The 25,885-nt window shown below is 44.3% G+C and overlaps 1 pseudogene; it reads right to left on the bottom strand.

Annotated features, from left to right (window-relative positions):
* Positions 1-24,898: 24,898 nt before the first annotated feature.
* Positions 24,899-25,363, bottom strand: LOC110311052 (annotated as a pseudogene).
* Between the last annotated feature and the right edge of the window lie 522 nt (positions 25,364-25,885).

The following is a 25,885-nucleotide window of genomic DNA, read 5'->3' as shown; positions in this document are numbered from 1 at the left end:
CTCCCAACTGCTTAACGAGAATTAGAACTTTGGGCCAGTGAGTTTATCTCAGGAGATGAAGGTGCTTGTCATCAAGCCTGATGACCAGAGCTGGATTTCTGGGACCCACACGGTGAAAGGAGAAAACTAACTCTCACAAGCTGTCCTCTGATCTCCACATGGAGCCCCCTACCCACACATCTAAGTAATTTCCACCTTCCATGGCCACCACAGACCAACTACAAACCATAGTAGTACATGGTGCCCAGTAGGGGGAGCTGTGTCCATAATCTCCCACTAAAAGTGAGGCTTTTCTATAGCTGGGGAACTTTAAGGAAACCACATTTACAGACCTTCTTGCAAAGTATACACATACACATACACATACACATACACATACACATACACATACACATACACATACACTGCCTGACAGTGCCACCCCCCAAGTCTCAGAGGCAGAGGCAGGCAGGTGTTTGTAACAGGGCAGCCAAGGCTACACAGAGAAACAAACAAACAAACAACAAACAAGCAAACAAACAAAAGAAATAGAGATTTCAACAAACTGGGCTATAACTGTGCCAGCCCAAAACTCAAAGACATTTAGTTTTAATTTGGAAGGACTTCAACTCAATTGCCTTCTCATTAAAAACAAGCAAAACTAAGCTAAACAAAAACAAAAAACTCATAAGTTGAGATTTTAATCTTGTTGATGACTTGCAAAAAAAAAATGGAAATTGAAAATCTTGCCTCTTGCAAGTAGAAGTTCCCTTAAAAGAAAAATAAAATTGCTGGGCGGTGGTGGCACACGCCTTTAATCCCAGCACTTGGGAGGCAGAGGCAGGCAGATTTCTAAGTTCGAGGCCAGCCTGGTCTACAAAGTGAGTTCCAGGACAGCCAGAGCTACACAGAGAAACCCTGTCTTGAAAAAGCCAAAATAATAATAATAATAAAATTTAAAAAAATAGAAAAAATTGATGTTGCCCCATGACTTCTTTTCCCTGCTTAGATTTTAGACCTGTATTTTGTGCAGTTTACTACCCAGTAGTTGTCTCTATAACTCTAGGCCTGACTCTCTAACTCCCACCTGACTTGAATGCTAATCATTGGTCCACATGATCACACCAGAAATGCAATCATCATCCGGAACAACATCCACTGTGTGACATCGCTAGGAAGGAAAGGTGGCGCCCAGGGGGATTTCACAGACTCCAGTCTTCAAAGTCCTCATGAAGTGGGAAGGGACCTTGCACAGGTGGGAAAAAGATCTGGGGAGATGAGGTGAGAAGCCAGAACCGTTAGTGATGGATCAGAGCCCAGAATCCTGATAGTGGGACCTGTTTTGTATATGAGGCTTTGTCTACAGCATTTTTGTTGCTAGGAATTGTGTCCTAAGCAAATTGCTTTGGATTCTTATAGTTACCTCATTGGCATTCTTTGTTTGTTTTAGAAGACAGCCTTTCTATGTAATCCAACTGGCTTTAAACTTACTGGGTACCCTACGCTGGCCTCAAACTTATAATTCCAAGCTCACTAAATGAGAAATTTATCCACAAAGGACATTGTACCAGTTAGTGTAGATTCTGTTCATTCCCTTAGTGGTATTTGGACAGTTGGGGAAACAGCCAGGGAATTTTATTGTTTTAGACAATTATGCTTTCATTGAATTACCAATGTATTCATACAGTTCACATTATATCACAAGCAGTATAAAAATGTCAGGAAATATGTTTAAAATAGTCCTTCAGCAGGAACCAGGTATGATACACCTGTAATTCCAGCTGACACACAAAAGTAATGACTTCTACATTAGCCTGAGCTGCATAGTGGGACTGTAAACCAAACAAGAAGGCAGATTACCATTACCACGCTGGTGATAGAGATGAAGTACTTTGGTGGAACTGTTGCCTATCATGTGTGAGTTCCTGGGTTCCATGCCCTGCACTCCAAAAACAGCAAATAAATAACAAATAAAATGGCCGTGCTTAATCACAATGACACTCAAAGCTTTTGTCTCTCCTAGTGGTGGGTCTCACCGTGTCTGACAAACACTCATTACGCTTCAACACAGCTTTAATCAGAAGAGGAGGTCCGATTGTGATTGCTCCATTATACGTCATTGGAGGGGGAAAAAAATCTGTCCGGCAAGTTAGCCCTGAGCTAACCTATTTATTTGTAGCTGCGCCAGATTTTATAAAGTATCTTTAGAACTCCTCTTGGGAATAAGTTTCTATAAATTCAAATTAGATATTAACTAAGTGGCTGATTTAGTCAGGAACAAAACTCTTAAGTTCTGGGTTTGTCCAAAAGACACATAAAGAAAGCACCGTCTGAGATCCCAGAGGTCAGGCGTGAGGTGACTCAGCAGAAAGAGCGCAACTCCATCAAAACACAGCTGTTCCTTCCTGAACTGTCACTATTAAAAATTAATCTAAGAATTCAGGTTTAGAATGAGGTAGGAGAGTGGAGGGATCAGAAAGCAAGGAGCACCAGACAAAGACAGTTTAAATATTCATGGTTTTTTTTTTCATTTGAAATGAGGGGGAAAAAATGTATACTTTCAAGACTCAAAGTGCCATGATAATTAATACTTCAGACACTTTCTATTAAGTCGGATGGGCTTTGACTTCAAAGGAGTGTGCAGGGCAAAGATCAGCCAACAGGGAGCTTCACCACAGCCAGGAAGCGTGAGTGTCATCAGACTTCAGTCCAGTCCTGGAGGGTGGGATGGGGGGACTATGAGCTGGTGGAGCACACTATTCCAACTGCAGGGTGGAGAACGAGATGCAAGCGTAACTTGAATAGGAGCACCAGAAAGAGTTCCTGGAGAAGGCTCTTAACTCTGGGGGGTGGGGGTGGGGGGATCTTTTGCTATTCCACTGACATCTCCTTTTCTTCTGTCTGGGATGTAGACGGAACGGAGCTCCCTGAGTCTCTTCAGATCAAAAGGTCCCCGCTACCCTGATGACTGTGTCGTCACGCCCACCTGAACTACCGCTGCCTAACTTGGAATTTGTTCCACATGACAGGTTCTTCCTTGGGTTTTTACAGTTAGTTCACTGACACAGCAATCTCGGTGGCCACCAGAGGTTAATCCCACTGCTCTCTCTCGTTCTCGGTCATACTTCCACTCTCAAAACGTGCCCTCAGTGCTTGACGATGCATGGCCAGCACTACATTCCTTGGCCCCTTAGGACAAGACACAATCCTGGCTTAGGGGCTGAGAAGGAAGTCCTTGGCTCTTTCCTTGTTCTGTGAAGTGGTAATCATGCTACTGATTATAAAACAGAAAGACAGCTAGATAATCTTATTTCCGGTCAGAAAAATAACAAAACCACAGTAATGTAAAAGTAATGACTAGCACTTTTTATTAAAGATTCATTTATTTATAACACCATTGCTCTTTTCATACACACCAGAAGGCATCAGATCCCATTACAGATGGTTGTGAGCCACCATGTGGTTTCTGGAAATTGAACTCAGGACCTCTATAAGAACAGTCGGTGCTCTTAACCGCTGAGTCATCTCTCCAGCCCATGACTAAAATATTATTTGGCATGTGACTGGCATGAAGTAATTATTGAGTGACAGAAGGAAAGAATGTGGGCATTGATTTAAAAGATAATTACAGGACCCAAGAAGGGTGCTTATCATGATGGCTGAAAGTCTGCTTTTGGGACTGCCATGTGAAGTTGTTTGCAAGAGAATGACCCCCTTTGGCTCATATGTTTGAATACTTGGTCCCCAGTTGGTGAAACTGTTCGGGAAGGACTAGGAGGTGTGGCCTTGTTGGAGGAGGTGTGTCATTGGGGGCGGGCTTTGAGGTTTCAAAGGCCCCTATCATTCCCAGACAACTCATTCTGCCTTGTGGTTGTGTCTCAAGATGTAAACTCTCAGCTACTGCTCCAGTGCCATGCCTTCCTGCCTGCCTGCTGCCTTGGTCTCTGCCATGATGGTCATTGACTGCAGCCTTCTAAAACTTTGAGCCCCAAATAAGCTCTTTCTTCTATAGATTGTTTTGGTCATGGTGTCTTATCAGCAATAGAAAAGAAATTAAGAAACCCTGAGAGACTAATCCTAGCATAAGCATTCATTATAAGTCTGCATGGGGTATAGGATTAAAATAAAAGCAAAAACAAAACAAAACAAAAAACAAAGCTAACAAACTACTAATATTCAGCCATCCATACAAATTCTGATGGTGTCATGGCATTGGAGAAAAATGACACAAAGGAAATTGGCTTTCCCTCTTGGGGGTCTTAGTCTCATTAGCAAAAGAGTTTGGGAACAGACTGAAAGAGGAAAACGAGGACAAGGCTTTTGGAATTTAAGTGAAAACCCCAGGGCAGGCAAGCTATGCATCTCAGCAGCAGCCCAGAGAAGAAGAATGAGGAAAAGAATGGAAAAGGTTGTACTGTTGAGGTGAGAGGCAACATGCAGGTCAGTCACTACGTGGACAAACACCCACATGGCAGGGAGAGGAGATTTAAAGAAAGAATGAGGGTCTGGAGAGAGAATTCAGGGCTTAAAAGCACCGATTGTTCTTGGCAGGGGATCCAGGATTAATTCTTAGCACCCATATAGCAGCTAACAACCAACTGTAACTCCAGTTGTAGGGGGCCCAATGCCCTCCTCTTCTGGTCTCCACAGGCAGCAGGGTATGCATATGCCCATGAATACAGGCAGGCAAAACACCCATACGCATAAAATAAAACTTTTTTTTATTTTTATTTTTTTAAAGAAAAGAAAGGGTAAGAAAACCCAGACTAACAGAAAAAAGCACACCTTGGTTCTTCTGTCCAGGACCCTAAAGAAAGAGATAGAAAGAAAGAGCAAAACCTTACTGAGTCAGGATTCAAATTGCACTCTACTGTAAAGGTGAAGTGCCTTCCCTCGAACACAGAGGTCAGTCTTCATAACCGCTCTGTAAGGATTCCTTCCTACCCACCTTGTGAACAAGAAAACTTCAGGCTCTCATGACAGCTAGAATCCAGATTTAAGTTCGCACCCATCCTTGCACCGTAGACTTTTGCCCTGGAGTGTCCCAGTACTGGTCACGCCTATTGCATGGCTTATTTTTATCCTCCATGACTGCTCTCTCCTCTTTCACATATACTTTTAGTGTTCCTAGTACTCATCATGAAAGAGGAACACACACACATACACACACACACACACACACACACACACTACCCTACATAACTGTTGTTAGTCCTCCTTCTGTGGCTAGACTAGGCTCACAGTATTCATGTTCAGACTATCTCAACAGGCTGCAGCCTGAATTCATGTCAGCAAGAACTTCAGTCATGTACAGGTTTCCCTTTACTGGTGTTATGTAAACTTTTCCTGAAGAAATGAGCAAGCTCTTTGCCTCAAGTAGGGCATCTAGGAGAGACCAAAGAAGAAATTATTCCTGTCTGGCTTGGTGAACTAATGAGCTTAACTGGAAACTGGAGTTTCTTGCAGGAGTGTGGGAAATTTACCAATGGCTACATGTCTCTCCTCTCTCTCTCTCTCTCTCTCTCTCTCTCTCTCTCTCTCTCTCCCACAGTTAACTGCCTATAAATACTCATGGAGGGATATATCAGACATGTAACACAGCTCCTGTTTGCCATCCACAACAGAGGATTAACAGTCCTTGTACCAAGTAGGTCTCATTAAGATAGTCACAAGTGCACAGAGTTCAAGATGACAAAGGTCATATCTTGCCCACAGGAGATGTGAGGATGAATTCTCAGCTGGGTTGATGACCTATGAGCCTCTCTCCAGAGGCTTGGACATCTCCTGCTTTGGGTCTTGGCATCCAGGGGGTCATCTCAGGAGCAAGGGTTTTACTAGGCAGGAGATGAAGCTGCCAGATCACAGAAGGGGTTGCCCGAGTTGGAGCTATTTCTATTGTATCCCGTTGATCAAAGCAACTGTGGGCCCGCCCAGATTCCAGAAGTAGGGAACTACATTCCCCCACTACTGGGAGTGGTGGGAAGACCACATTGCTGAAAAGAATGTGGGACTGATGGTGATGAGGCAGCCATCTTTGGAAACGATGACCTACCACTAACCTTGGCGCTAACCCACAGCCATCCAGCTGCTGTTAGTTTCCATTTTTACAGCGTCATGAATTTAACTAGGCACAGTGTGGTGGTCAATTGTTTTGCTAAGTGTTCCCCAGGTTACATTTAAGGTCTTAAATGTTAGCATTCGTTCATATCACTTTATTTAATTTCCTTTTTTGCTTTTGTTTTTGTTTTTGTTGTTTTTGCTTTTCAAGACAGGGTTTCACTGTGTGGCCTTGACTGTCCTGGAACTTGATTTGTAAACCAGGCTGGCCTCAAACTGAGAGATCCCCAGTCTCTGCCTTCGGAGTGCTGAGCCTAAAGATGTGCACCACTACAGCTGGCTAATTCCACACACTTTTATAACTTTATGAAGCTGTCTCATTCAGACAGGCATTTTAGCCCAAGGACAAGACAGTTCATGGGGTCCAGGGCACGTTTTAACGTCAGCATTCTGTCTAAACTCCACCCCACTGTTACCTGGCAACAGCCAGGCATGCTCCTCCCTACCGTTACCTGGCAACAGCCAGGAAAGCCAGACTCACTATAAAAGGGTCCGCTGGCCCCCTCCTCCCTCTCTTGTTCTCTTGCTCTCTTGCTTCTCTCTTGCCCTCTTGGGTTCGTCTCTTCCCCATTCCCTTCCTCCTCTCTCCACGTGCCAGACTTTACGTCTCTATTCTTTCTCTCTGCCTTTCTCTGCCTCTACTGCCCTCATAGCTCCCTTCTCCATGCCCTGAATAAACTATTCTATACTATACCATCGTGCGGCTGGTCCGCAGGGGGAAGGGATGCCTTGGCATAGGCCTGCTGAGACATCCCCTTCCCCCACATCTGACCACACACATCTGTAGAACATAACCCCTATCTCTTTATCTTTTTATAAACACATCAATAACCTCTAAACAAGGTCAAGCCAGAACCTGTAACACATCCGTTCAAACACTTCACTAAATTCAAGCTCACAAATAAAAAGACCTGTCCTTCCTGACAGTTCCTTCCCAGCACCCACGTTTCAATCAAGCTGTACCTGTCAGCTTCATCTCCTGGCATGTTTGTTTGTTCTGTGTCTCCTCCCCTATCCTGGTGTGGATTCCTCCTCCACATCCTGCATGCATGTCTTTGAACATCTGTAATACTTGCTGCTTCCTCTTAGACTCTTTGTTTTCTTAGAGTCCTGCTTGGGCTTGTTCAGTCCCGTCCTCATACCTAGCTTCTCCTCCCTGCATAACTGGCCACAACACCTCCCTCCCACACGACAGATGTTCCACAGATAGATGTATAATTGGATCCGGCTTCCAGGAAGCCATCGATTTCATTGCTATCACTTCCATGCAGGGTCTATGTCTCTAAAGCTCAACTCTTCCTCAGAGATTTTGAAAGACCCACAACGTGAGGACTCCCTCACGTTCTGACTCAGGAGAGGCGACACCCCAAAATCACCCACAAGAAACGATCTTGCTGCAACTGCAAGAGGATTTTTATTCAAGAGCGTTCTCGGGCCCATGGTCATACACCACGCAGGGGTAGAGGACCATGGCGCCCTGAGTAGCTGAGTAAGGGGGTATTTAAAGGAAGAAACCACAATTCATGGAGGTGGGGAGGGCGTTGTTGGAAAATACCAAAAATACCAGTTAAGAGTCACAAGGAAGTATAAAGTCACAAGTGTCAGGTTATCTCTCAAGACAGTTTCTAAGAGCCCCTAACAATCTAAGAGCCCCTAAAGATAGCACATTTGCATTGCAGGTTCCAGTAATGGTCAGGGTGCCATTCTTTGAATTGAACCCAGGAAGCGGGTAGGTGGAGGAATGTCGCTATCTGTTTTATGACCAGTACCTGGAGCACTAAGCCACAAAGGCTACACTCCTAAGCCTGGGCCCAAAAGCCTCGAATTTTGTTTTTACTTTGCTATACTTTTTTAATACTTCTTCAATTTTTTTTCCCTTCACATTCATTAATTCAACAAGTAATGGCTGGCACAGTCCATGCACTAAGCCAAAAGTATCTTTCAACATATTGTGACATATCCCATCTCTATGGTTAATTATCCTATCAAAGAAACTTAGCTCACATGTCACATTTTTATTCTTATTTTGTATCCTTGAAGGCCGAAAGAGATGGCCTTTGGATCTAACCAATCCTATTTCACAAAGACTTGAATGTAGATTTTACACACACACACACACACACATCTTCTCTTCATCTTCATCATGCGAAGGATCATATCCAGAGTCCCCATCTTTCTGCAGAGCTCATTGACAGGCTAGCTAAACTGTCTCACTGAGTTCCTCTGACTGAGTCTACAGAGGGATGTTTGCCCTGATCCTGAATCTGAGTTTGCTCCATCTACACTGAGTTGCGGTGACTCGCCTGCTCCTTTCACTCATCATCTTGGGCTCATCTTCCCTCCAAGTTTATTAGCCATCCCTCCATAGAAGGAGAAATAGAGCCAAGCAGTCCTTCTGTGGACATGTTAGTTGGGTTTTTTAGAGAAACAGAAAGGATAATTAGAGCTGTTTATAAACTGGGGGTGGGTGGGTGGTGGTGTATGCCTTTGATCCTAGCACTTGGGAGTGAGAGACAGGTAGATTCTCTCTGAGGTTGAGGACAGCCTGGTCTACAAAGTGAGTTCCTGGACAGCCAAGGTGGTTATACAGACAATAAACCTGTTTTGGAAATAAAAAAGAAAAGAAAGTAAAAGAAAAAGTGTTTAAAAGGAGATTGATGAAAATTGGTTCACATCGTTGGAAACAAGGAAGCCCCTTGAGTGGTCAGATCCAAGATGCCAAGGTAGGAAGGCCAGTTGTAAGGCACATGAGACTGAAGATCCAAAGGCTCCAAGCTTCAAGTACAGAAGGATGTGGGCATCCCACTCCAGAGGAATAGAAAAGAGAAAAAATTAAATCAATAAGCTAGAAAAAAGACAATTAACCATTCTTTTCCCCAGTCTGGGACTTCAATAGATTAATCTACTGACTCCAATGCTGATCCCCTGAATACACACACACACACACACACACACACACACACACGCACAGAGAATTCTATCAGCCAGCTAAGTGAATATCCCTTAATGCAGTCAAATTGGCAAGTTAAATGGACTGTTACAATGGAAGAGAGTTTGACACACCCATTTCAAAGTGGCATACGTGCACAAAGGAAGGTTACTTAGTCATCCCTACTCATCCCGTGTCGCTTTTTCCTCAGTCAATGACAGGCTAATAATGACCTCTATTGCAGAGACCTCTGAGAGTACTCAGACTGTTAATTCACTAACAATGCACAACTCTGCCCCATGCACAAGTATTTGAAAATACCCGTTTTTCTTGCTGTGACTAAGTTGCTATCTGTGAAATAAACCACAAGCAGCTACTGCGCTGTACTGAGCTCTTCCTGCACTGGACCCAAGAGACCAGACTAAAAGTAAAAATGAGGTCACTCATGCCTGAGTTCCAGGTCGCTGAACTGAAACTAAGCGGTTTATCTGACCTTTTGAGAAATCAGGATTAAAGAGATAACAGCAAAATTTCCCAAACAGGCCAGTTTCAGTTGGCATGGTAATGGAGTTCAGTCTGGCTTTAATCCTTACAACAACCAAACAGAGGAGGGGAGTAACCTTATGTTAGCAATCACTTATCTTCCTCTTTTGTCAACCTCTCCCACCTTGCAAGGAAAGTAACTTTGAAAGGGCCAGTCATCTTTTTGTCCTTTGAAAAAAATAATCTCAATTTATTCTTTGTGAGTTCCATATACACATATTATGATCACATGCACCCCATTTCCCTTCCTAACTTCATGTCGTGTATTTTACTGGGTCCGGTTAGCGATTGGCCATCAACAAGTCCGTGGGCCATAAGCTGGTGGCTACAAATTCAAAGAGAATGACTATTCCTACCCAGCAACCATCAGCTGCCAGTAGCCTCTCTCCTAGGAACTTACTGACTTGACCATGCGCAGGTAACTGCAGATGCTGTGACTTCCCAAGTCCACGATTCACATCATGTCCTGAGAATAGCATTTCAAGGTATCCTTCTGGTTCTTCCGTGCTCTCTAGTCTTCTTGAGTAATGTTGCTTAAACCGTGGGCAGGGGTAGGCTAAAGGAATTGATACATTCTATTTAAAGCTGAGCACACACACACACACACACACACACACACACACGGGTCTTCTCAACATTTCATCTCTGCTTTCATTAATCACTAGCACTGCAAAAAGACGCTTCTCTGGCCACTGTTAAGAACGCCCCAACCATGGGCATCAATACATCTAAAAGGCAGTTTGAGAATGGGACTGTTAGTAAAGTAATAACAGGAGAGTCTACCCTAGTGCCTATGCCTTCTAGAGCTACAGGCTTTTGACCATGTGTTCAGCACCAGGCACCAATTCTTTCCAGTAAAGCTAACCTAAATTCAATCAAAATTGTTTGGGGACCCAATTATTATGCTACCAACGTACTAGTGGAGTATCTCACTGTCAGCCTCCAACACATAATACCTTCTGGTGCTACAAAAAGCTAGCCAGGAGACAGGAATTTACCTGGTCAGTTTGAGGTGGGCTTCTATGTGTTTTGCAACCAAACCCTGGGCCATCTGCAGAAAGAGAGTCTTCCCTTCAAGTTAAGGTAGGACAATAAGGCAATAGCTTCTCCATCAAAGCCACCCCAATCAAAATCCCATAACCATTCTTCACAGACATAGGGGGAAAAATCTCAAAACTTATATGGAGGCACAAAAGACCAAGGATGACCAAAGCAATCTTGAGCAGGGAGAATATTGTACATTGTATCTACACTTAGCATCGGGAAACTTGTATGTTGACATGCAGAAAAGGAAATTAGAACAGTATCTTTCACCTGACACAGAATTCAACCGAAATAAATCAAGGACCTCACCATAAGACCTGATACCCTGAGACTTTTAAAGGAAGAAGTAGGGAGGCCACAGAATAGAGAAGATCTTTGCCACTTACACATCTGGCAGGTTTCTCTAGAATACTCAAAGAACTCAAATGTCTAAACATCAAGAAAAGAAATACAAATGGATAGCAAATATATATTTTTAAAAAGTGTTCAACATTCTTAACCACTGGGGAAACGCAGGTTAAAAGTACTGCTAGGATTCTCTCTCGCCCCAGACAGAACAGCCATCGTGAGGCATGGTAACAAATGCTAATGTACATGGAGAAAAGGGGGATGCTGCTTCCACACTGTTGGTAGGACCAGAAACAGTCAGTCTGGAAATCAGTCTTGAAGTTTCTCCAAAAGAGTAGAAATAGAAGTGCCATATGACTCAGCTATCCACTCCTGGGAGTATGTATGAATGTATGTATATGTATGAATGTATGTATGTATGAAATGTATGTATGTATGTATGAATGTATGTATGTATGAATGTATATATGTATGAATGTATGTATGTATGAATGTATGTATGTATGAATGTATGTATGTATGTATGTATGACTTTCTGTCCAACTGCGGAGATACTTGTACAACCACATTCATTGCTATTGTATTCACAATTTCCCGTAAGTAGAATCATCCTAAATGTCCATCAATAGATAATGAAAATATTGTACCTATACACAACTGAAGTCTACTCAGCAATAAAGACAAATGCAATCATGCTATTTTCTAATAACTGGGTGGAACTAGGGAAGTAATTACAGAGTTAACTCGGGTCCAGAAAGACAAATGCTGAGAGTTCTCTCACACATGCTGATTGCACCTTCAAAGCTTTGGTTTTATATGCTGTCTTAGGGTTTTACTGCTGTGAACAGACACCATGACCAAGGCAACTCTTATAAAGATAACATTGAATTGGGGTTGGCTTACAGGTTTAGAGGTTCGGTACATTATTACCAAGGAAGGAACATGACAGCATCCAGGCAGGCATGGTACAGGCAGAGCTGAGAGTTTACATCTTCATCTGAAGGCTGCTAATAGAATACTGACTTCCAGGCAGCCAGGATGAGGGTCTTAAAGCCCACACCCACTTAATCCAGCAAGGTCACACCTACTCCATCAGAACCACACCTTCTCATAGTGCCACTCTCTGGGCTGAGCATATACAAAACATATGTGGACCACAAGTAGCAACTAGGAAACCAGAAAGAAGCCATTGGACAGGGAAAGGGGAGTAACAGGGTATAGGTAAAATGAAAAGTAGAGATGTGGAGGACTGGAGGTGGAATGGCTTAAGCAGGGAGAGGTGTGGAGGATGGGGAGTCGGGAGGTTGTAGGAAGGTTAACCACATGGAAAAGTACATGAGAAAGCCTATGGAAGCCTACCGTCTTGAAGCCCAGTTAGAAACTGTAATATGAGATAGTAGTAGGACACACATGAGATAAAAGAAGGGGGAGAAGACTGGGGCTTAGAGGGTTAAACAGGGATGTAGAGGGCGGGGCTAGGCAGGGAAGTAGAGGAGAAGAAGAAAAAGTCAGTGAAATGCTGCCTAATGGTAATCTGCTATGCTCACAGATTGATGCCTGGCTCCATTGTCATCAGAGAGGCTTCACCCAGCCACTGAAGGAAACAGATGCAGAGACACACAGGGAAAGCATTAAGCTGAGCTGTGGGAATCCTGTGGAAGAGGGGAAGGACAGATTGTAGGAGCCAGAGGGGTCAAGGACACTATGAGAAAACCCACAGAATCAACAAACCTGGGCTCACAGGGGCTCACAGAGGTTGAACCGATAACAAAGGAACCTACATGGGATTGACCTAGGCCCTCTACGTATGTGACAGTTGTGTAGCTTGGTCTCTTTGTGGGACTCCTAACAGTGGGAGTAGGGACTGTCTCTTTTGTTAGCTTTTGGAACCCCTCTCCTCAGACTGGGTTGCCTTGTCCAGTCTTGATATGAGGGGGAATGTTTCTTCTTACTGTAACTTGATATGCTATGTTTGGTTAATATCCATGGGGGGGGGGCTTCCCTTTTCTGAAGAAAAGGACTGGGTGGAGCAGAACAGACAGGAGGAGGGACTGGGAGGAAAGGAAGGAGGGGAAGCTGTGGTTGAGATGTAACAAGAGCAGCAACAAACAAACAAACTAACAAACAAACTAAAGATGTGCTAAAGGGGGCTTATGGAAACACGTTAGTTTGTAAGCTAATTTTGAAAATTAGCTTTTTACAATGGAGCATGAACAGAGGTATCCTGGGTGGGTGGACAGTGCTACTTTCAGAAGACATTGGGATTAAACAAACATCTCAGTGCTAGGCATGGGATAACTCCCTAGGAGTTATTGGCCAGAGAGGCCCCAGAGCTCTACAAAAAGACACAGGCTATTGGCTGGTGCCTTTTTTTTTTCTTTGTCTCTTTGTTTCTTCTCCACCTATTAATATTAAAGCCACCTCATCTGTGAGCCCACTGAACAGTTATTATAGAATAAAATGTCACCAGATTCGATAGTTATAAATAAAGCCAGTTAAGATCTTTAAAGTAGATTTTCCTACTTTTTGTCTCTCGACAAGCCATGTTTCTGGGAAGCGGAGTTTGAGACAAGCAACGGCATGAACTCAGATGCAGTTCCAGGGAGAACAACATCAACTCAAGCTGTCATGGAAAGTCAGTACAGGGCACTCCTGGGCACAGAAGTCCTTCGCACTGCCTGATCACTATCTTTGATAGGCAGGTCAGCTCCTGGGTCCCAAGAGCAGTCCTGCAATAAAGTAGCAGGTGTGAAGCGAAGCACAGTGGAGCTGAGGAGGAGCGAATGGTATTAGAGTTACCCAAAGCAAGTTACCAAAACTGTTGAGACCTGTCACATGCCTCAAAGCATTTCCAGAGAGTTTCCTGTGTCTGGCCTTTTCTTTCCATTCCCCTTCCCCCTTGTTTTATAGTCTAGCTTCTTTAGCTTCTCCTTTCCATCAGTTCGGCAAATATTTACAGAGCCCTACTATGTGCTGAACACCATGCCAGGACGGAGAATACATTGCTGAATACATCGGGAAAATCTACGCTGTCATGGAAACAGGTTGCAGGGGAAAGTCTTAGCACTGTTTAAATGGAGACTATTTTTCAAAGATAGCCAAAATATCAGCAACAATATAATTAATTCCACAACAGCGGTTTTTGCTCTAAGTATGTTGCAATTATAAATTAATAAGGCTGACTTTCTTCCACGCTTATTAGACTAATCTTTCCTGGCTAACAATTATCATAGGACTTCTTTAAAAGTGTTTATTTAAAATGACAGAGACAGAAGAATGGAAGGATGCCTAGTGAGTAAACGCTTACCCTACAAGCGAGAGAATCTGAGCCCAGACTCCTAGCACCCAATAAAAGCTGGGCATGGCAGGGTGAGCCTGCAACCCCAGCAGTCAGGGGCATGGATCTCAGGGGCTCACTTGCCAGTCCGTGTAGCAAAACCAGCAAGTTTCCAGGCCCAGGAGCTATAATAATAAATAAGGTAAAATTGCAATTGAAGAAGACAACGAACATCAACCCCCCCTTCTCTCTCTCTCTCTCTCTCTACACACACACACACACACACACACACACATACCACACACACAGAAGCAAGAAGATGAATGAAATGACATAGGAAAGCACAACACTAAAATGGAAAAAATAAGCACTTAATCACCTATAATTCTATAATAACTGATAGCATTAGGGATCTTTTTTGTCGTGTGTGTGTGTGTGTGTGTGTGTGTGTGTGTGTGTGTGTGGTGTGTGAGTGAGAGAGAGAGAGATATTTCTGCTAAATATGAAATCATTTAAATATATTCATGATTTCTCTCTCTTTATATTTTCCATAGGCAAGTATAATGGACTCAGTGAGCAGCATCTTAACAGCCATTTTATATACTTTTTCTTTGATAGTGCCTTACTAGGCACACAGCTTGGAGCCAAGTGATCTTGCCTCAGCCTCCCGAGTGCTGGGACTCTAGGCTTCCTACTGAAGGTAGTCTTCCCAAACTCCTTCCTTATTATTCACCCTTAAGCTTCTGGCAATCTTTTCACTGTTAGCTACAGAACTGAGTAAGCCACACTTGTGAACGAGGAGTACCACCTACATGTGGGGCACTAGAACACTCACTCCTGGCAATTTCTATACAGGGTAGTTCCAGTCTGAATTCATGAGCTTTGTCTTATTGCTTCAAGAAAACTGGGACTTTGGGCGGGGTGGGGGGGGGTAGTTTCGTATTTCACGAGGAGTTCAAGTCCTTGTATGTTTACCAGGAGGCTGCCAAAATAAGAATTCTTAGAATTTGATATTTATCGCCAACGAACTAGTCGACTCCCAAAACCCTCTTGCTCTGTGTGCTCTGCAGTCTTTGGAGGGGAGTGACAGGGGACAACGATGGCCTGTTATTCTCCAGTGTCGCCCCTGCTGCAACCTCAGCTGACCCTGAAGGTCCGTCACCATGGTTTTCCCGGAAGGGTTCCTAGTCGCTGGCTGTAGTCGCTGGCTCTTCCGGAAAGCCCCTCCAAAGACTGAGAGGTCCGTTAGACAAGAAGTAAGACAAAGACAACTGGAAAGCCCACAGGGAGGGAAATCGCCCTGTGAAAGACACAGAGGCCAGAGCCTTTGAAAGCCGTGGTTAACCATTGTTCAGAGACAAAGGGCCCAAATTGAAAGCTGCTGCTGATTCCACGACTTGGAGGTCAGTATCTTGGCCCTGTCCAGTGGGAAGGGACATAGAAGGGCCTGTGTCCCACAGCATGGCTGCCAGCGGCTGATGAGGCTGTAGCTGAGCTGCTGCCAAGAGCTTGAGCTCCCTAGAGAGACTGTAGTCCTAGGAGACCAGACCATAGGCACTAACCATGGCCCCATTAGCTTTCTGCAGCTTCTGCACGCCTGACTTTGGCACTTCTTGTGGGTTCCACCCTCACAGGCCTAAGTTCCTGGAAACTGTAGTTAAGTTGCAGCAGGAACTTTCCAGAGGCCACCTGCGTGCAATCCTGGCTGGATGAACCAACAGAATCTTTTATCTTCCTCCTTATAAGGCTAGAAAAAGGAGACGATTCAAAATACTGGAACTGTACACTTTTATGGCTGGATACCCTATCTTTTTTTCTTTTCTGTTTTTTGTTTGTTTTGGGGTTTTGTTTTTTTGTTTGTTTGGTTTTTGGGTTTTTTTTGGCACATACTTGGCACCTCTGCCACACAGCACTGTGGATGAAGAGAACAAAACTTTCCTGCAAAGAAAGGCTGGTTAGAAATGAATATTCTTGGGGGAAGGGTATAGGGGGCTTTGGGGATAGCATTTGAAATGTAAATGAAGAAAATATCTAATAAAAAAATGCCTTAAGAAAAAAGAAATGAATATTCTTGCAGCTGCTGGCCACACCTCACCCTGACATTTCTGCAACATTTCAGGATGCGACAGTGATACTACCCATGAAGGACCCCCTTGGTGCACAGGGTCACCTGGCATGGAGGAGGGGCCCATGAGAGTTCTCTGCAATACAAACTGGGAATGCTCTTTCTGGGCTCATCCCATGATGTCTCTTTTAACTCAGGGTTCAGGGAGCAGCCATTCCTTCAAGCTACTTTGTTTCCAACACAAACCCGCAACCCTTTACTGCCACAAAGTGGGTGAAATCAGAGAGCTGATGTATCTATCCTAACGCCCCCTAATGATAGCAAAGGCCAGTCTGCAAGCTAAGCCACCTTAACCTTAAAAAGCAGGTTAACTAAAGTTCCATGGCTCTGGTCTGGCAGCAACCACGAAGAGCAGGGATCAGAGGTGGGCTTCCAGAATGTAGACAATAACAAAACCACACTGGACGCTTAGGGTGGTAGAGACTAAAACGGCATGTTCGTAGATGGCTGGTGTCTAGAAAGCAGGCACTAGTGATGTGGCATCTAGTTTTAAAATGATGACACACATTCCTAGCAAAGGACTACTCTCCCAAGCCAAGGGTGGGCATCCTCATGGCCCCTGTCAGCCTTTGGGATACTGGCTAGTTCACTAACTAGCCATATCTGAGCCACCTCCTCTTTGCATGTCCCTCAACTCAGGATGCTGCAGCATCTTCCAGTGATCTCAGAGATTCAGGACATCCAGCCACTTGGATGCCACATAGTAACTTCTAAATCACAACCCTTCCTTTACATGTGTGCTTAATGGCAAGAATGAATACCACATTTTTTTAAATTTAATTTTATTTTTAAATTATTTTTTTACACTCCATATTCCATTCCCTGCCCCCATCCATCCTCCATCTGTTCCATATCCAGCACCTCCTCCCCACCCCATCTCCACATGGATGCCCCCACCCTACCCCCTGCCCCGCCTGACCTCTAAACTCCCTGGGGCCTCCAATCTCTTGAGAGTTAGGTGCATCATCTCTGAATGAACACAGACCCGGAATGAATACCACATTTAAGACTTTTTTCCTGGTCCTTAATATTAGCAAACCATGAGCAGTTACAGTACACTTCTGTTAAGTAAACAGAAGTCTCCTGTAGAAGAATTCACACAGCATGCCAATAACAGATTAAACATCAGCAGGGTTGGAAGCAAGATCCCTGGGATCTTCAGAACATGGGGAACCACATCATAAAGTAGAGGCCATAGGGAAACATTCCATCTGTTGGCTGTCTTCTAGTTCTGTCAAGCTCAGTGATAAGGGTGGTACCCACTCACTAGATGTGGTAAGTTTTCCTGTGTCTGCAACCATATCGGCAAAGAACAGAAATCTCTGTCTTAGTGTCCAATTGCTGTGAAGAGACACCATGACCATAGCAAGTCAGGTCAAGGAAAACACTTAACTGGGGCTGGCTTGCACTGTAGAGGTGGAGTCCATTGTCGTCATGGTGGGAAACATGGCTGCATGTAGGCAGACATGGTGCTGGAGGAGGAGCTGAGAGTTCTACATCTGGATCCATGGGCATCTGGAAGAAAGAGTGACACCGGGCCTGGCTTGAGCGTTTGGAACCTCAAAGCCCACTCCTAAGTCTCTATTAGCCTATGGGGTCCATTTTCAATGAAACCAACACTATCTCTAAGGGTTAAACCAGCTTCTACCATGTCCTATCAGTTATAAATATTTTTATGACAGCCTTGCAATTCTACAATGTGTTTTAAATTTCATTAAAAATCAAATGTATTGTCTTCTTGCCTGGACACCTACCTTCCCCCCCAACCCCATTGTATCTTTAAAGAAAAAAGTTCGAAAAAAGTCCAAAAGAGCCAATCCCCTGCCTTCGCTTGTCTTTCAGTTTTCAGAGTCACTCCTTATCATCTTCCATTTGACAAAAATCTTGTTACTTGTTTTTTAAAGACCTGAATTCAAATCAAATTATTCCTAATATGTCAGCACTTGCCATTTCATTAAACTATGGCATCCTGAGTATAATCACTAACTATGCCTATTCTGATAAACAAAGTGGTTATTTTTTCATCAGTCACTTATGTGTTTAAGCTGGCCCAGCCCAACCACAGCACAAATACACACTAAATATAGTATTTTGAATAACAAAATCTTCCCTTGTTTGTCTCATAGGATGGGAAAACCAATTTCTATTATATCACAGAGTGCTGCTTGCTTTGTGTTTGTTTGTTTGTTTGTTTGTTTTTTCTAATGTAAGTGTTCTATGATGACTATTACAATGCAGCCAGTTTCTTCATTTTTAAAGGAATTATTTTACTTATTTCAAGTACATGGATACACTGTAGCCATCTTCAGACACACCAGAAGAGGACATCAGATCACATTACAGATGGTTGTGAGCCACCATGTGGTTGCTGGGAATTGAACTCAGGACCTTTGGAAGAACATTCAGTGCTCTTAACCACTGAGCCAACTCTCCAGCCCCAGTTTCTTCATTTTTTTTAAAGATTTATTTACTTTTATTATATGTAAGTACACTGCAGCTGTCTTCAGACACTCCAGAAGAGGGCGCCAGATCTCGTCACGGATGGTTGTGAGCCACCATGTGGTTGCTGGGATTTGAACCTCAGACCTTCGGAAGAACAGTCGGGTGCTCTTACCCACTGAGCCATCTCACCAGCCCCAGTTTCTTCATTTTTTATCTCCATGCCTTACAACTCAAGATAGCCTGTTAGCATGAGTGAATGGCTTAGTCTCTTTGATAGTGAAATGAGAGACCATCCTATAATTGTCAGCTCAAAGGATGCCCAATTACTATCCTGACCAACCTCCAAGAATTGGACTAGCCCATCAAGTCAGGATACGTATGATAGCACAGCCATCAAACTCCAAAGCATTCTATATACGGGCTTCCTTGGGAGTGGGCGAGACCTTGGGCAGAAGGAAGCAATTCCTCAAGAGAGCGACAGCTGAAGGCTATCTGCTGACCACGCTCATAGCAGCTCAAGCAATAAGTCTGTCACTGAAGGAAGATCTGGGTTGTGTAACACAGGGCCTACCACAGACACACACAACCCTGTTAGGAAAGACAAGCTAGTACAAGGAGATTATTGTACAGTGCAGTGGGAAGGGAACAGAATCAAACACAGGACTCCATGACAACATCCAGGAGACTTACCGTGCACAGTTTCAGGGCTAAGAAAACCTTCTCCAGAGTTGTTGGCATAACCAGGATCTAAGGGAATGAGACACTGGACTGCAGCAATGACACCCACCATGGGCCAGAATATTAGTGTCTTGGCATGATGGTGGAGATAGACAGAGGTGAGGCTGCAGGAAAAATGTGGGCTGGAGGTTCTCTAACCCCAGTGAAGAGTAAGTCTCACAGTACACAGCCACTGATGGATCACAGGCAGGAACCCATCTTCTAAGTTGTGGCACGAGTAGATGTGTGCTTCAGAGAGACTGAGATCTGCAATGTGGTAAATAGATTGTGAGGGAAGCCAAACAACTTTAAGTGCTGGAGTAACCCAGGTGAGAGGTGATGTAACCTGTGGGGATTGAAAGATGGAGATGGATCAAAAAGATTGTGTAGTGCTAAAATCAAGTGAAGTAGACATTTAGCTGATGTACGATGGGACCAGTCAGAATGACGGCCAGATGCTTGACCACGGCACTCACAGAAACAATAACCACTTCAAGGAACGGAGTACAAGACGATGATGACTTTTGGGTGTGTCAAGGTCCCTCTGTCTGTCCACTATACAACTGTAATATGCACTAGAAGATGGGGGGGGGAGCAGTTCCTGCATTCAGATACCAACTGAAGTACCACCAGTATCCTTTGGAAAAGGACATCTCCTATAGATTTATGTAAACAGTGACAAGAGATTGGAACGCCGGAACTACTGAAATTATCAGGATTACTCATGATTATTGGTTGTAGGGAGAGAATAGAAGAAAGTCATGGGAGAATTGCAAAGAAACCCAGGAACATTTAGGATAATACAAGGCAAGAGCATGGTCTTTAAGAAACAATTGGTTGGTAAAGCATCCTTGGGTTCGTTGTCTGCTTCCTGTTGTCTCTAATTGGCTTCTATAATGAATAAGAGATAGTAAGGGAGAAGGTGTTTGGAGAACTGACTACTGTCTTTATTCCTGACAGGACAGGCTGTGGAAGCTGAGGTTTATGTGTGTGGCAGCAGAAAATGCAGTGGGCTTAAACTTGGATTCCTGGCACAGATGTGATGGCCCAGCACAGGTCTCCTCAAAGTGACATGAAGGAAGAACAAGGGGGAATACCAGATATCTGTCATGAAAGAGGGAGGAATAAGACAAGAGTCTTGGGCTGGAGAGATGGCTCAGCGGTTAAGAGCATTGATTGCTCTTCCAAAGGTCCTGAGTTCAANGCCCTCTTCTGGTGTGTCTGAAGACAGCTACAGTGTACTTACATATAATACATAAAATGAATCTTTAAAAAAAAAAAAGACAAGAGTCTCTCCTTTTGAAATTACCGGTTCAGGTTCAATAAATCGCCCCATGTGTACAAAAACCATCCAGACTGCTGCACGACCACCTTCAGTCCTCCCATTCATGCATACACAGTGAGGAACGGAAAGGGTCCATTAAGGGTCCACTGGCTGATGCCAATGTTGAAGAAAACCAGATGAAATAAGCTGAGAGGGAACAGGAAGGGAGAATTGGAGACAACCAGGCTGGTCAACACTTTCAAACAGTTTTGTTATGACAACTACTCTAATATATAGAACAAGGGTCTGTGGAGTTGATCTTAATGTCAGTTTAGCATTTGCTAAAGTAATCTCGGTCTGTGTTGCTCAACTGCCTTGGTGTACACCAAGATATGGGAATAGAGCCCTGAAAATATTTTCTGTGGAGTTTGGTTTTAGTAAACGCAAGAGTAATCTACCTGGGTCAGATCATGGAAAGTCAGTTACACCTCTGTTAGTCCCCACACCTAACCGAGGAACCCTTGACAGTTGATGGCTTCTGTGTGAGGGTGAGTTAATTTTCTCTAAGAGTGTGGTTCCCAGTAGGCTGACCATGTTGCAGTGGATGGCTCCATCCTGCGTGTGTGTGTGTGTGTGTATGTGTGTGTGTAGTAGACATTGGACTTGATGTATAATTTAAACAACAAAAAAGAGGGAAGACAAAGTTGGAGGGGTAGGAATGTAAAGGGTTGGTCTGGAAGGAAGGAGTGAGGAGAAGGAGAGAAGATAAATAAGACCATGGAATTCTCAAAATTCTCAAAGACTAAAAAAAAAAAACATTGTGGTTTTAAAAGTCAGGAAATAAAATCAGCATTTGCTATCTAAGACAGTAAGTGTTTCTTCTCAAGTGTAGTCATTGCAACAGGTTCATGCTGTGGAGAATAAAAATATGCTAGGAACTTGAAAGAATGTAGACCAAGTAAGGAAACAATCAAAAGAGAAAGCTCTCAGCTGGACGAAGAGTATGTGTCAGCCACAGGTCTGTGCCTTGCGTCTCAGTGACTTGGTAAACAGTCTAGCTTACCTCTGGCACTTTCTGTTGCAAGCTGAGGGCCACTGTTCCTTCAAGAACATGCGGTCTGCAAAGGTTGATATGCTAGGAAGAGAGAGCAGAGGGTATACGGATTCCGATGAGCAGAATAGACCATGCCATAGCCCCACCTCACTGCTGGGGGTCTGGAAACTGTGGTCTGTGAGCCTATGGAGAGGAGAAAGCTGACCCCATGAGCATCAGCATGCCTGTCAAAGATCCGTGGTGACAGACTGGTCCCAATGGTACTTTAAGAGGTGGTAGAACCTTGAACTGATAGGATCCAGGTAGAAAGAGGATTACTGGGTTGTGCTCTTGAAGGAGATATTGAGCTTGCAACCTTTTCCTATTCCTCTTTCTCCCATTATGCTGTGCAATTAGGCCTCTCTGCCATTCATTCTTTAGTGAACTGTGCTGTCTCCAGCTAAGTAAACAGGGCCAGATGACCACACAGTGAAACTTCTAGACTCTTAAGCCACAACAAACTTTCCTCTCTCTTAACTAATCTTAGGCGTTTGGTCTTAGTAATAGCAAGCTGACTGGCTTACCAGCACAGAATGGAAATAGATACAATGTATCCCATTCTATCTCATTAGCAGCACAGTGCCTACAACATAGGGCAGACCAATATCCACTGTTAAGTCTGTTAATGCTGTGAGTCTTGACATGTAACAGAGAGAATAAACAACAAAAGACTTTCTTTCAAAGGCTGAAAGATGCCAGTATTACCCTTTTTCTCCTGTTTTCCCAAACCCTATATTTTTGGCTGCTGGTTTGTAAACCATAATCAGGGACAAGAAAGGGGGGGAATGCATAGAAAAGCAGGCTAAAACTGGCCCTAAACCATCTTGATTTGGGAGGCATGACGTTGTTATTTCTTTGCAAGGGGAAACACAAGGAAAGGGACTTTCATCTGCCCTTGTGTATTTCATGTCACACTGGAAAGGGTTTCAGAGGCCAACTTCAGAGCTTGCATGTATGGAGAAGCTCTTTAAAAGCCTCTATTGCCCAGCTGGTGCAAGGTGAACTGAAGAAAGGGTTTTAAAAATCATCTTGTGAGAGGCAACATCACCACTAACAATCCCATCCCAAATAAAAGACGAAAATCAGATTCTGTCCTTCAGAGTATCTACAGGCAAGTATTGAGTATTGACTACACCTGCAAGGTGTTGTTGTATTTGGCTGTGCCAAAACAAGGCACTGCTGACCTAACCCAGCTCCTGAGGTGTTAGTGGGAAAAAGTCCTTTAAACACCTCATGCGGTCCGTCATAAGGGGAAATGACTCGGAAAAGAGTGACAAGAAAAATCTGCCTGGAACTGAAAAGGAAGTGCTATATCCCAGAAACCAAGAGCAGAGGCTCTGTGGAGGACACAGGTTTGAAAGAAGACTGTGGAACAACGGGTGTGCTTCAGCTGAGCCACACCAGCCCTGCATGCGGGACGCTGAGATCCTGGCTTGCTTGGATCAGGTCGTTCCAGGAGCATTGCCTCCAGATGTGGCACCAAGCATGGAACTGTGAAGCTTCAGGTACACCCTCTGACATCTGCTTGGATTTAAAATAGGGGCCACAAGCTGTGCATCCAACTCAGTGGTTGCTTTCCTTGTCATTGTGAAAAAACAAAAAACAAACAACCCCCCCAAAAAAAACACCTGAAAGAAGCAACTTAAAGGGAGAGGGGTTTGTTTCAGTTCAGAGTGTTTGAGGTCCCAGTCTATCACAGTAGGGAGAGCATGGTGATTCGGACTACCCCACCCTTAATAGTGGAGCTTTGCAGTGGTGACTTAGTCACATGTCCATGGATCTGAAAACATAAAGTATGGCAGGAAGAAGCCATGAATATTACACCCCCACCAAGGCCCTGGCCTGGTGACCTACATCTCCCAAGGACTTGACCTGGTGACCTAATCCCCCAAGGACCTGATCTGGTGACCTACATCCCCCAAGGACCCGGCCCAGTGATCTTCCTCTCCCCAGCTAGGCTCTAACTCTTAAAGTTTCTTGTGGTGGTTTGAATGAGAATGGCCCTCATAGGTATAAATATTTGAACCCTTGCTCCCCGGTTAGTAGAACTATTTGGGAAGGATAAGGAGCTGTGGCCTCGTGGGAGGAGGCATGTTATTAGGAGTAGATTTTGAGGTTTCAAAGCTCCACACCATTCCCAGTCATTTCTTTGTGTGCCTCATGGTTGTGGGTGAGATATAAGCTCTCAGCTACTACTCCTACACCATGTCTATCCTCTTGCCACCAGGTTCCCGGCAGTGATGGTTATGAGTAAGCCCTCTGAAACTAGAGACCCCATTAAAGAACTTTCTTCTGTGGGTTGCCTTGGTCATGGTGTTTTGTCATGTCCCCCATCCCCAAATCATGCCATCAGCTGAAGACCAAGTGTTCAAATACAGAAGCTTGGGAGAAGCATTTTCCACTCTAATTGTGAACATCCAGCAGGCACATGGCCCCAGATTCATCCCCAATGCATTTCCTCATCCAATCAATCAATCTAAACTGAAATCCCCAGGAGACTGAGTCTTGGGACATTAACAAAGGGGTTCTTCGTGCCACACTAAGGGATCTGAAGGTCATTATTAAGGGTAAGGTATTAATTAACATTTTTGGAGCCCTTCAGGAGGCACATCAGACTTGCAAGGAAAGGAAAGCAGGAACCTAAACTTGGAACAGGTGCAGAGGAAAAGCCCTCTTGTCTGCAAAACAGAAGCCTGCATTCTATTGACCTGTGGGCCTTTCTCAGATCTCCCCCAGCCCAAGGCACCCAGGGAGACAAATGACATTGCATGATCATGAATATTCAACGTTTACTGGCTAGCTAACTCGCTACTACAGTATTGCAATATTCTAAATCCTTGCAAAGTAGCCCTTGGCTCCAAAGTACTTGGAGAAGTTCCAGGAGACTCACAGATGTGTGCCCCTCCTGCTGAGCTCAGCATACCCATTTTGTGCGCAGCACACCCACCAGCTCCCTAAGCTTACTCCTTTTTTTTTTTTTTGTTATTTAAAGCTTATTCAATACAACACAATCTCCAACTTCACTGAGGTGACTGACCACATCTACAACCAAAGCCACCTCTAAACTGGAATTCAGTTGCTGAGCCTGCCCCAGCCTCGGCTTTCTTGTCAGTGCCCCCCACCCCCCGGCGGGGGGGGGGGGCAGAGCACTCCTGCAGGTGTCTCTGCCTGCCTCCCCTCTTGTGAATCTTGCAGGCAGCTCAGCCTCTGGACCTTTGGCCGAGGCCTGCCAGCCTGTCTGGAAGTAAGTGCCGGTAATCTGGATGCCCTCGTTCATAAGGTACTAGTAAGAAATGTCTCCAGAAAAAAACTGCTCCTTCATGCAGCCTCAAGACTTGAGAGACTGCATGGCCTACATCATGAAAGCTGGGCACATGATTGTCTACCAGCTGGGGTGTATGGGCATGTGGACATCTTTTTTGGCAACTATCACGCCTTCCTTAAAAAGGAGTTCATAGATGCTGATTCTTCTTAGGCATCAACATCGAGGTTGCTGAAGGGTCCGAGGTGGAGGCTGGGAAGAGAAGCTTACCCTTTAAGTGACTCCACCAACTCTTGGAAGGCTAATGCTAGCTGCGGGCTGCAGAAGAACAAGGGTGGCTGACTCTGTTTGCACACAGGGATCTCACAGCCACATATGCTTACCTCCTAATGCGTAGCAGTTTTACTGATCTGCAGCAGCTTGTGTTCTCACTCAGGGCTGCCTCTGTCCTTGCACTTAGGTCACTTGGCATAAAGCTCATTATCTCCCCTCTTCTCAGCTTGTTACCTAGATGGAAGCACATCTCCCTAGGATGAGGTGCAGTTCCAGAGGTGCTTGAAGAAGTCTCTACCAACAGGCTATTACCCACCCCTCTCCCCGGCCATCAGAATCACTCTATCAGTAGTCACAACATGGGTTCCTTTCTCAAATATAGTCATTAAAGAATTGAAATGCCCAATAGTTCATGAATCACACGTAAACATAATTAAGCCCCCAAGGTACTGAAAACCCCATTTGGAACTGT

Source organism: Mus caroli, chromosome 15, assembly GCF_900094665.2.
Source record: "Mus caroli chromosome 15, CAROLI_EIJ_v1.1, whole genome shotgun sequence".
NCBI lineage: Eukaryota > Metazoa > Chordata > Mammalia > Rodentia > Muridae > Mus > Mus caroli.
Note: the sequence above shows the minus strand (reverse complement) of the source record. Positions and strands in the feature narration are given on the sequence as shown.